Source organism: Eptesicus fuscus, chromosome 24 (genome assembly GCF_027574615.1).
Source record: "Eptesicus fuscus isolate TK198812 chromosome 24, DD_ASM_mEF_20220401, whole genome shotgun sequence".
NCBI lineage: Eukaryota > Metazoa > Chordata > Mammalia > Chiroptera > Vespertilionidae > Eptesicus > Eptesicus fuscus.
In genome coordinates this window covers 11,469,625-11,482,714 of record NC_072496.1, presented here as the reverse complement: position 1 = coordinate 11,482,714, position 13,090 = coordinate 11,469,625, and the positions used below count along the sequence as shown (strand labels likewise).

At 44.6% G+C, this 13,090-nt stretch overlaps 1 protein-coding gene across 2 annotated transcripts in view; it reads left to right on the top strand.

Annotated features, from left to right (window-relative positions):
- Window positions 1-13,090, top strand: part of BRINP3 (BMP/retinoic acid inducible neural specific 3) — a 199,555-nt gene that overhangs the window by 146,572 nt on the left and 39,893 nt on the right. The gene's annotated exons all lie outside the window — the stretch shown is intronic.

Below are 13,090 nucleotides of genomic sequence, written 5' to 3'. Positions count from 1 at the left end.
CAGTCTCCCCTCTTCATTACCAGCCCCCATTGCTGTCGAAGTCGAGATCAGCTTGGCAGTGCTGTAATAGCAAACTCGCCTAGCATCTCAGATATAAACTCCGTTCATTTCTTGCCCAGACCACAGGTCCACACAGGTGAACGGGAGTCTTTGCATTGCCCTGCTCTCACCTAGATTCAGGCTGAAGAAATGTTCTATCTGGAATGATTTGGGGATGGAGGCAGTAGAAAGAGAGCAGTAAGTCACTGCTGGCTCTTACATGACTTGCCAGGAATGGATTACGATCACTTTTTATGGTCAAGTCTAATTTCAAAGGAGACAGAGAGGTGCCATTTTGCCATGTGCCTGGAAAAGAAGACGACCCAGAAAGTTGGTGGACAGCCCGCGTGTCAGCCAGCGTTGGGTTTTCAGAAACCGGCAACTAAAAACATCATATTCTATGTCATCTCACCACGTAATCTTAGGTGGGAATATGTGGTTTACTCTTGGTATCTGGAGTTTCATAGTCCGGGAAAGGCAATGTATAGACACATTCAACCCACTGTAGCCATCATTTTGTCAAAACTAAGTAATTGAGTATCAGATAAACAAACTTTATCAGTAGCAAGCCATGTGATCATTCGTAAGTCATTTAATCTCTTAAAACTTCTGCTATCTCATTTGTTATTCAGTTACCTTATTTAACTTAGAGGAACTACCTATAAAATTCTCATTCGAAATTAACTACCACACATACTAGTAATATTGCATCCTCATGAGTGAAGATCTTTGGCCATCATGTGCTTATATTTATAGCATAACTGTTTTATGGGGATTGGTAATTAGAATGTAGGAGTAAGCTTTAGCCCTAACCGGTTTGGCTCAGTGGATAGAGCATTGGCCTTCGGACTGAAGAGTCCCGGGTTCGATTCCAGTCAAGGGCATGTACCTTGGTTGAGGGCACATTCCCAGTAGGGGGTGTGCAGGAGGCAGCTGATCGATGTTTCTCTCTCATCAATGTTTCTAACTCTCTATCCCTCTCCCCTCCTCTCTGTAAAAAATCAATAAAATATATATTTTTAAAAAGAATATAAGCTTTAAATAATATCAAATCTCCAATGACGATTCTCGAAATATCTATGTAAGTTTTAATTTACTGGGATAATCTGATCATTGGCTCTACTCTAATTTACAGGTATTCCCAGCACAAGACAATGTTCAGCTTTCATACGAATATATCAAAACCAATTTGGTTTTCACTGCTATTTGCTCTCATTGGTCAGTGTGTCCGCTCTAATTCATCAATGCCTGGCTGTATCCTATTTAATGTGTTATGAATATCACCTTTGCCATCACCAAATTTTATCCTGTACTTGAATTAATTTCCTAACATCATCTGAAAGAAGATGGCTGTAGAGTGTCAGGCAGGTGTCTTATGCAAGGATTCCTGATTTAGCTCCCGAGGGCTTTCTGCTAAATGCCATCTACCTACTCCTCTTTGCCTGATGTATTTCCATTCCCAGATCTCGGCCGACGTCCCAACTGCCTGTAAAGGGTTCGATGTTTTCTTGAGGGCAGAGAACAGCATATTTATTTTTAATTTTTATTTATTTTTCCTAATTTCAGAGAGGAAGGAAGATGGAGAGAGAGAGAGATAGAAACATCAATGATGAGAGAGAATCACTGATCGGCTGCCTCCTGCACGCCCCACACTGGGGATGAAGCCCACAACCCAGGCTTGTGCCCTGACCGGGAATCGAACCGTGACCTCCTGGTTCATAGGTCGACGCTCAACCACTGGGCCACACCAGACGGGCCAGCATATTTCATTTTATCATTACATGAAAACTAGTAAACTGCGCTCTATTTAGTAGGCACATTGTACATCACAATATATGTTGATTGATGGATGAATGGGATCAAATATATGCGCAGCCAGGCGCTGCCCTGGCTTTGATTTAATCTGCCTCGTTCACTGGCTCTTGGAATGTCACCGCAGCTGTGCCTGATCTTTTCAACAGGCATATTCAAAGAAGCAGTGCTAAGAACCAAAAATACTTCACCTGTTATATTGTTTTGTTTTGACTTTACCTAGGGATTGTGGGGGTTTTGGGGGGGGTCTTTTTTTTCTATTGCTCAGATCTGAAGAGCATGAACAATAAGGCAATTGATTACATATAGTGCTTTTTCCATTACTTAGAATTCATTTATTGAGAAAAGTTATCTCTCTATAGATGTTTGTTTTAATGCTGTTGGAGTCTGTTATTCGAATCCATCATTTGGTCAGCTATCAAGGTTAGTTGGAAACAAATCATTCATCACTTTGATTCAGTATCACCAAACTAACATAAATGGGGACTTTATTCAGTGTTTTATTTTTTCCTGTGTTTTAATGTCAGGTTTTTTTATGTAGACATAAACTGTGGTGAAGGAAGATTAGTAACTAATACTGTATACTCAGAGAATTTTCACATGTGTGCATATATGACACACAGACACAGACAACACTATGGTGACACCTACAGCATGCACATAGCATCCGCCATGTGGCTAAAGGGCTGTCACAGAGAGTCTCGTTTAATTTTTGTTATCTTGCTAGTATGACTTAGCAGCTAGCCCCGAGGAAGAAATGGCCCTTCTGCTGTCAACAGTCAGCGCCTCGTTTAAGGAGGTGACAAAGTGTGAGTGGAAAGATCTCGAAGTTAATTGGCAGCTAAACAAATGTGTGGCGTTATGTCAGATCGTCAGGTAGCTGTGTTGTGTGAACTCCGAGCAAGTATCACCCTGGGAAGGTTGGCCAAATTTGTCGCCCTGGCTATGCAAGATAACACACACAGAGAGGAGCAAGACAAATGTCCCCAAGCATCGCGGGAGCTCCAAGACGTGTCTCAACTCCTAAAACTAGCAGGGGCTCTGTGTCCGGTTTGTCAAACCTCCTGCCTGGTGGCGAATCCTCTGCTCTACACAGTGTAGCGTTGGTTATTTCACTCCTGTTTCCAGGAATGGGGAGCTCTCTGATCACAAAGCCCAGGAGCATGAGTTGGAGCCCTGTCCTTAGAAGATGACTCTTGCCCTGGCTGGTTTGGCTCAGTGGATAGAGCATCAGTCTGCAGACTTAAGGGTCCCGGGTTCGATTCCGGTCAAGGGCAGTGCATTGTTCGGAGGTTCCCGGCCCTGGTCATGGTGCGTGCAGGAGGCAACCAATCGATGTGTTTCTCTCACATTGATGTTTCTCTCTGTCCCTCCCTCTCCCTTCCACTCTCTCTAAAAATCAATGGAAAAAATGTCCTCAGGTGAGGATTAACCAAAAATAAAAGAGAGAGAGAGATGACTCTTGTTTATTTTGAAATTGTATTTATTCCTCACTTTTCTGCAAAAGTAGCATGATGTTGTCATGTGCTAAAACATTTGTGGCTCTAACCTTTGTCCAATATGTGGTCTTCTTCTCCATATGCATGCAGTGCCCACTCCCTCCTCCAGGGGGCAGCCTTCAGGTGTTTGCATAATTCTCTCACCTCCCCTGTGTGTGTGTTAACAAATCCCATATTCCTACTCTCTTAGGTGACCCTTATTTCTAACCCATGGACCTACCTTGTAACCCTCTTGGAATAATCTCGGTTTGTCGGTGGAATTCAGAACTTAACAGAACACAGTGTTATGAATGTGGATTCTTTAATGCTACAGAAAACAATTGTCTTTATTCTATATAGTATGCAGACTAAGGAATCCATTAACTTTTTGGCAACTATGTCATATTGTTCAGACACATTGAGCTGTGATAAAAAAAAATTTTTAAATAGCCCAGCTGGTGTGGCTCAGTGGTTGAGGGTCGACCCATGAACCAGGAGGTCCTGGTTCAATTCTTGGTCAGGGCATGTGCCCAGATTGCTGGATCGATCCCCAGTGGGGGAGCATGCTGTAGGCAGTAGATCAAGGATTCTCTCTCATCATTGATGTTTCTCTTCCTCTCTGAAATAAAATAAAATAATAAAATAAAAATAAAGGGAATACTCAAATACTCCCACAGCAGAGCAATAAAACTTGATTAAAAATGTTTTTTAAAGATTTTTTCACATAGTCTGCTGGTAAGTCAGATCCCCTTTTTTTATTTTTATTTTCTCTCTCTCTCTCTCTCTCTCTCTCTCTCTCACATTTGATCGGATATTCTTATTTCTGTGCAAAATGTCGACCAGTGTCTCAGTTTGAAATTTATTCCAAAATGTGCAACGAGCGGCCGCAGATAAAACAACAACATGTCCTGAGTTTCTCTCTTGATCATTTTTCTCTTTCCTGCTATCTTCCTTCCTGTTAAAATGCATACTCACATTTGGAAATTCTCAGATGAAATACAAAGTATTTACCATCAAGAAGGTCTCCGAGGAGAAAGTACATCTGCTCAGCCTTTAAAACAATGCTTGAACTTCCCGGCGTTTTTTAAAATTCCGAGTCAGCTTTGATGATAACATTCTAGGACGTGAAAATCCTTCCCTGGAGGGTGGAGAGCCGTAGACGGATCTAGTTAGTTGAAGTTGTAAGAAACTGATTTTTTTTTTTTCTTAAAGAGAAATACATTTGTCATGTGTGTCTTTAAAAAAAAAATGTTCTTTGCTCTCTTTTCATCCTAACTCTATCCCATGTTGCCTTAAAGAACCCAAGACAGATTTACAATGAAGCAGAACATTCTTGAATACATGTTTTCTTTAATGAATTACCCTGCATTGAAAAGTATTATAGCCATGCCCAGCCATGGTGGCTCAGTGGTTGAGCATCGACCTATGAACCAGGAGGTCACAGTTCAATTCCTGGTCAGGGCACATGCCTGGGTTGCAGGCTCCATCCCCGTAGGGGGCGCACAGGAGGCAGCCAGTTGATGCAGTTTGATTTATAGCACAGGAGAAGGCTAACGCTGTATGCCTCAGCTAGTGACACGCCTAACTAATGACAGCGCGGTGATAACAGAGGACAGGGCGCTGTTGGTAGGCCAGTGGCAACACAGTGGCCTTTCCTTGTTGTTGTTAATCTATCTCCTGTTGATGTATTTATTGTTGAATTTATTGGGGTGACATTGGTTAATAAGATTATAGGTTTCAGGTGTATAGTTCTATAAACCATCATCTGCATATATTGCATTGCACCCCAAATCAAGTCTCCTACCACCATTGATCCCCTCTTTACCTTCTACTTCGCACCACACACCACCCCACCCCCCCCCCTCCTCTCTGGGAACCACTATATTGTTATCTCTGTCTATGAGGTTTGTTTTGTTGTTGTTTTATTTGTGTGGCTTTTTTTTTTTTTTCTTAATCCTTTTACCTTTTCACCCAGCCCTGCAGGCCCCCTCCCAGACTGACTCTGAGCGGTGAGTCTGGTCTCTGTGAGTGTGTTTCTATTTTGTTAACCTAAAGCAGTGGTCGGCAAACTCATTAGTCAACAGAGCCAAATACCAACAGTACAACGATTGAAATTGCTTTTGAGAGCCACATGTTTTAAACTTAAACTTCTTCTAACGCCACTTCTTCAACATAGACTCGCCCAGGCCGTGGTATTTTGTGGAAGAGCCACACTCAAGGGGCCAAAGAGCCGCATGTGGCTCGTGAGCCGCAGTTTGCTGACCATTGGCTTAAAGGAGCAGAATCCACTCCCCAGAGGAGCATGACTGCGGTTGGAAGGCAGAGTTGGGGTCAGGCATGAGTGGTAGATGGCCATTTCTTCTTTACGGGGTTGGAGTCTGTAACAGAGAATGGCAGAGAGGGGTCACAGGGGAGGATGAGAGTCCCTGGGACCTAGCGCAGAAGCTCATCTCCTTTCTTGGCGACCGCCAACAACCGTTCCTTGACATGAAATGCTTGGGACTGGGAACATATGACAAGTTCAGAGTCGTGGGTTATGTGTCCTGAACACCAGCTTAACAATAATTGAGTGGAAATAGCAAAGCCATGTTTTGAAGAACTTTAGTTACGAAAAGAGGGAGAACCTTAAATCGGTAGATTGAGGACAAGCAGATTGCGGTAAATATTACGTGATTGGAAAAGTCCCAAGGCCTGTTGTCACACCAAAGGGACTGAAATGATGGAGAGGAGACTGTTAATTCAGCAGGAGAGGGGGCGCTATGAAGCATGCCATGAGGGCTATGGCCATGGATGAACTCAGGAATTGGAGTATGTGTCTAGCTTTCTATGGGGCAGGGTAAAGAAATTCTTCGCACGTGTGGTACATTGGCTAATTTGAAGTAAAAGGAAAAATTGTCAATTTTTCTTTCTTTTTTTTTTTTTTCTGTGAAAAGCTTTATTGTTTCATTTGGTCCAATGCATGGGAGAGGGCTTCTCAGGTAAAAACAAGACACCAGGGGGGTGCAGAGGTGCCCCCCAAGGCCTCTGGGCCCCACAGGCTCCTGGTTGTGCTTGAGGGGGAGCCTTGGAAGAGATACTGGCCCAGCCCAGCCTGGGGGCCGCCTGCAGGGGGGAGGCAGGTGTGGCCCATCTTCCTGATGAGCTTCACCTGCAAGAAGTCACGGGGATGCGGGTCTGCACGGGCAGAACCTGGGCCTGTAGCTACAAAAGGGCCTGGGTCCGGCTCCTCTCCAAGGCGGCTTCCGTGGCCCTGAGTTGTGCCCACTCACCTTGGGGGGCCTCTGCACGTCCTGGAAGAGGATGCGGCCCCTGCGCTGGGTTAGCGTCTTTAAGATGCTCAGGCCCTGGCGCTTCTCCTCCGCCAACTTCAGTAGACGTGGCCCCGGCCTGGAGAGCCACATCCTCTCGTGGAAACAGAAGCCCAGAGAGAGGTGGGTGTGGGGCCCGCAGAGGCGGGGGGCCGGGCGGGTGACGGGGCCTCCACCTCGGTGGTGGAATAATTCTGAGGAATTTGGGAGCGCGTGGTTGTTTGCAATAAGGAGTTAAGGCACAAAGAAAACCTGGAAACCTGTGTGTTGGCTGGTCTGGGAGGTGGCTGTGAAGGTGGTGACTGATGAGAGACGCATTGAGGGGCCGGAGGCTGGGAGAAGGGACGTCCCTGGGTTTGTCTGGTCCAAACGCTGTTGGAGCAGGAGACAGACCCAGACCGCCCAGGGCCCTGCGCCACTGTTAATTTTTCAATCTTTTTTGGGAAGAGAAGAAAAATCAGATAATTAAATATGGACACATAAAAAGTTTAGCATACAACTTAAATATTCAGTAGGAACGTAAAGCTTAGGGGTGAGATGGAGCATATGGTGTAGGTGGCGGAAGGGCACCAGGTGGGGTCTGACCAAACCTGGGTTCGGCAACCTCGGTACTGTGCCGGCTGGAGGGGGGAGGGGGAGAGAAAAAGGCATGGGCCTGCTCCCAGGAGAGAGAGCGCACTGGGTCCTCCACCCTAAGGGCTTTAAGGGGGAGAGTTTAGGGGGGCCCAGGGGAAGGTCTCAATAGAACATTCAGCAGCTTTCCAGGTGTGTCCTTTCAGGGTTGTGGTCTCCACTGCTTGATTTGGAGGCACCAGGGCAGGGGTCATTAGTCCATGCAGCTGGGCCTGACGTCAGCAGTGGTGGGTTCCTTGCTTCTCTGGGCCTGGAGCTGAAATACAACTGAAGCCTAGATCAGTGGTCGGCAAACTGCGGCTCACGAGCCACATGCGGCTCTTTGGCCCCCTGAGTGTGGCTCTTCCACAAAATACCACGGCCTGGGCGACTCTATTTTGAAGAAGTGGCGTTAGAAGAAGTTTAAGTTTAAAAAATGTGGCTCTCCAAAGAAATTTCAATCGTGTACTGTTGATATTTGACTCTGTTGACTAATGAGTTTGCCGACCACTGGCCTAGATGTTATCTTTCGGGAGGAAAGGTTAGGGGGGCCAAGCTGCCTGACCAGCATATACTAGGGGAGGAGAGGTCACCCCGGGGGCAAGGCCCCACCTTACAATTGATCTTCTGTTGCTAGGCACCTGGGGGTGTCTGACCTGGTGACCTTCTGTTCTTGGCCCATCGTCCTTGCTCTGCTCCTGTCTGTCTAACCACCTACCATGTCATGTCGAAAATAATTGTAAACTATCAAATACTATGCAAAAGTTCATTTTATTTATTTATTTTGGACATTATTTCTGGGTGTCATTGAACCGATCTGTGAGATAAGTGAGCCTCAAATATTCTACATCTTAGCCTCAACTGCTCTGCATCAGAGGTCTGGATTTAGTGATTGCTCATAGGATGCCGTTGCGCTATGATGTTTGTGATGTTGTTGCCCGTGTTGATTGTAGAGACCTAGCATATACATAATGAAAACTTCCGTTTTGCTTTTAAATTGCATATGGGAAGGGAGCTTGGAAAGGAAACAAATCATTTGCATGCGGGGAAGTTCCAAGTAACCTTGTACTCATAGCTCCACGCATTGTTTTTACCCGGAGAAGAGACTGGAGAGCTATTTTGAATTATTTATGTTAACCATCTGTTCCCTGCATATCATATCTTCCAGAACAGACAGATCCCATGCCCTTCCGACTTGAGCTACCACTACTTCTAGATGAGCAGCTGTTTTCTTATCAAAAATCCATACTGAAGCCATTTATCCTAAACTGGTGAATTCCATTAGTATTTCCAGGGCTCCAGCCGGATGAATCTGCTTAAATAGCATTCTCTTTAAAAACAGGTGCTTAAGTGGCTTATCCCAATTCTATCACTTAACAATAGTACTTAGGGAAAAAAACACACTCCAGATTTTCTGCTAAAACAAAATAATAGGACTGCTTTCATTTACTGCTACTTTTTGTTAAGAAAACAGCATGCAGTTGTCGACATATGGTACTTGTATGGTGTCGCTTTGATCAGAGAGTGGTCTCGATCTAAACTGTTTTAAGTGGAATTAACATTTTTACAATAGCTTAATGATCATGATTTCAAAAGGACACATGTAAATAAAAATGATTTTTGATCACTCTCTCTTTTTTTTTTTTTTTAATATTTTTATTGAGGTATTATATGTGTACATATCTTACTTTTACCCCCCCACCCCACACCCACACACTCTTAATAGCATCGGGCCACTGTAATAAATGACCACAAACTTGGTGGCTTAAACAACCAGAAAGGTAGAAAATCAAGGTGCCAATAGAACCTCCCTCCCTCTGGGTGCTCTAGAGGAGAGAAAAATGCCCTTGCTGTTTCCAGCTCTGGTTGCTGCTGGTCTTTCTTGACTTCTGACACCATCACTCTGACCTCTGCCTCCAAGGTCACCTTCCTTCTCCTCTTGTCATCTCCCTCCGCCTCTCCACTGTAAGATCATGGGGATGGATCGGCCAGCATGGCTCTGTGGTTGAGTGTTGACCTATGAACCAGGAGGTCAGGGCACACGCCCAGGTTGGGGGCTCGATCCCTAGTAGGGGGTGTGCAGGAGGCAACCTATCAATGATGGTTCCCATCATTGATGTTTCTATCTCTTTCTGTTACTTCCTTTTTGAAATAAAAAATACATATTTTTTTTAAAAGAAAAAAAAAATCACTGATATAGCCTTCAGAGCTTGTTTCAACAAACCAGATTAATCACCCAATGTTGTCAAAGAAAACTTGCTACAGATAAATTAGAAGGGTAAGGAAGGTTATATTTAAGACTATTAACATGGAAGAGAGATGGGTCTCAATTCAGCTTCAACAAAGGTGGTGGGAGAGTTTTTAAGCGCTGGGGTGAGCTGAGGAAAATAGCAGAGGACAAGGCTGGGGGGGGGTGGGGAGGTCAGCCAGTGTGACCAGGTCATCTGTGTTTGCTAATTGGTGATGAGTTGGGCTCTTATCTTCCCACAGAGGGTGAGAGATGGGCTCTTTCTCTTTCCTGATGGTTATATTTCACAGGGATGGCTCCCGGGTCCTTGAGAAAGACATTCCCAGGTTGTAAACCTGTCTAGACGCTGGGATAAGATTTACATCTCGAAGGGGCAGAGGAAGAATTTACAATTGCAAGTTTCCTCAAGTAAATGCTCTCAGTAAAGAGAAGTCAGGGCTGCCTTAGTCCGTTGCGACTGCCTTGGCAAAAATGTCCTCGATAGTGTGGCTTACAAACAACCGAAGTTCATTTCTCATTGTGCTGGCCCGGGAGAAGTCCAAGTTCGGGCACCAGCAGATCCAGAGTCTGGTGAAGAACCACTTCCACAGTCTTAGATATTTGTGTTATAAGCAACCCTACCCCTGGTACCATCACCTTGGGGGGGTTAGAATTTCAACATAGGAATTTGGGGCAATACACTCAGACCATATCAAGGACCTATATTCCAAAAGAAGCCTGTCTAAGGTTTAGTCTCGCTGAAGGGACTTTGAAGGCCATCTTGGTCAAGGTCAAGACTTTTAACTTAATCATGTCTGCAAAGATGTGCTTTTCAATTAAGATCACATTTATAGGTGCCAGAGGATAGCATGTGGATATTTTTTGAAAGGCACTCAGGACAGAGCTTGTAAACAAGAACCACTCATGGTGTCTGAACTTCTGGCCCAGTCTCAACAATTTCAGCATCCACCCTCGTGGGAAAACGTGGCCTTCATTGTAGTGCATTAAAGTCGCAACATATTTTTTTGGTTTGGGTCTGGGGAAAGAGTAGGCGTTCAACCAATGTATTTGAAAATTTTTACTTTTGAATGTTTTTTAAACGGTATTTCTTTCGCTGGTAGACCAGACATTTATGTTATACTCATCAGACATCTCCAATCAATTCCATTTTCACATACCAGAGGCCCAGTGCATGAATTCATGCATGGGTGGGGTCCCTCAGCCTGGCCGGCAATCAGGGCCGATCAGGGCTAGCCAGCCAGGGGGAGGGACTGCGGGAGGTTGGCCAGCCATGGGAGGTTGACTGTGGGAGTGCACTGACCACCAAGGGACAGCTCCTGCATTGAGCGTCTGCCCCCTGCTGGTCCGTGCGTGTCATAGTGACCGGTTGACTGGTCATTCAGTCGACTGCTCATAATGGTTGCTTAGGCTTTTATATATCTAGATGTTTGGTACAACTACATTTTTAGGTCCCGATCTTTAAATTTGACTATTGTCACCTAATAGATGCCATGATAGAAATTCAAGACAGTAAGAAAAATGTAGGAGACAGTTATGTGTTCATTATTTCTTTTTTTAAAAAAATATTTTTATTGATATTAGAAGTGAGAGTAAGAAAGAGAATCATCAATGATGAGAGAGCATCATTGAGCAGCTGCCTCCTGTGCGCCCCCTACTAGGGATTGAACCCGAAACCTGGGCATGTGTCCTGACCAGGGAATCAAAACATGACCTCCTCTTTCATAGGTCAACGCTCCACACCAGTAGGGCTGTGTTCCTTATTTCTATCTGTAGTTATATCCTCCTAGAATTAGGGGAAAGATTGCTATACCAGATCAGTCAACTTCCTACCAGTACAAAACTGACAGATCAGATAATGATAGCTCAGACGTTCAGTCTTTTTTCTTTAAGTGTGGGTTTGTGATAGTGAAGAAAACCATCTAAGGGGTTAGCAGCATTGTTCTCTATTCCTCTTGCTAAACCTCTAGAGTTCAGCTCAAAACTCGGACATGATATATAAAGCAAGCAGGATGGGAGCCAGGCTGGGGACCGCAGAACGCAAGGAGCAACTCAGCCACGAGTCGGATATTTTTGTTGTTTTTTCTTTTCGTTTCATTGCCTTTTATATCACCAACTGCTAGGTGTGCTGACTCAGGTTAACATTAATAAAACTGGCCATTGCAAACCCATTATTCCCCTTTACAGAACAGGGAAGTGGGTCACAGGTACGGCAAGGACTCTCCCCAAGGTCATGTGGGTTCCGGGGCCAGTGAGGAAGGGAAGCCTGCATGGTCTGGCTCCACAGTATCTTCGTTGAACTATCTGCCTGCCACGGAGAAAGCAGACATTTAATTTAACCTGATCACCAACTACTATTAGATAAGGCATCTCTCTCACTGCAGATCCATTTTCCTAGAAAGATGACTCACTTCATATGCAAGGCAGACATTACCTTGTTTTCCTTGAGCAGTTCCACAGGGAATGCTTAATTAGATTGATGACAACTCGGGATTCTTTTTGCTCCTTTAAAATAAGGAAGTCGATCATTAATAAGGGCCCCCCCGTTGTCAGGGACAGACACTGGGTTGAGGGGTGTGGACAGGAAGGAACGTCAAGTCGTGGGTTGCCACAGCCGTGCAGAAACCTGGGAATATTGCGTTTAAGTTTACAAACAGTCTCCGGGAGTTCTCCATATAATTATGTTTTCTGTATGATTTTGCAAGGGTGTTAATTGCCTGGCTAGTCATTAACTTCCCCAGGTGACTGTCAGGAAATGTAATCAATAGGAGGAACTGGGGGACCAAGCTGTCACGGCTTCTCCGACCAAGATCCCCTTCTCACCCCTGGCAAGGCGTCGCTGTTTTAATAAAATGAGCAGGTGTGGGTGCAAGGGTGACTCGGAAAGCCACCAGCGAAATCAGTTCATCGCCCGGCTCCGCAAAGGAAAAGGCAGCCAATCAGAACTTTGAAAGATAATTGCCTCATTTCCAGACTTAAATACATTATGGGCCTCCTGCTAGTGTTGCACCTGGCAGATCTACTTATTAAAGTTATGAAGGGGAAGAGTTTGCTGAGACATTTTCAATATTATGCTGACATTGGAATAAAAGGAAGGAGAAAGGTGGGCGTGATGTAATTCCGTCGATGTCGGCTCAGGTCAGGATATATCATTATTCCCTCGGAGCTGATAACCAAATTTCATCCATGGAAATATTTCAGATAATTCTGTGCGAAGTAAAATCTACTGAAGTTAAATGCATTGCCTCCCTTATAGTTCTTAAAGTTCCCTGGACTTTTTTATTACTCAGATATTGGCTTATCATTTAGGCTATCCAACTTAATACTTCTTTTCCATCCAGTCTGTTTTCTCTCGGCTTCATAGTGGCTTCCTGTGTGTGTATAGATACTGTGTGAGTAATGGGTGTGGGCTGGAAGGAAATGAAATTCAATCTCTATCACGGTGCTAGCAAAACAATTATAGGTGTTCCGAGGCGTGATTAATCTTCATCAGCAAGCAAGGAAGATACGGAATCAGTGGTCCGATTTTGGGCATCCATATTTTAACCTAATTCCCTAGACATATTCTCCACTCTTTCCTAGATGCCATAAATAAT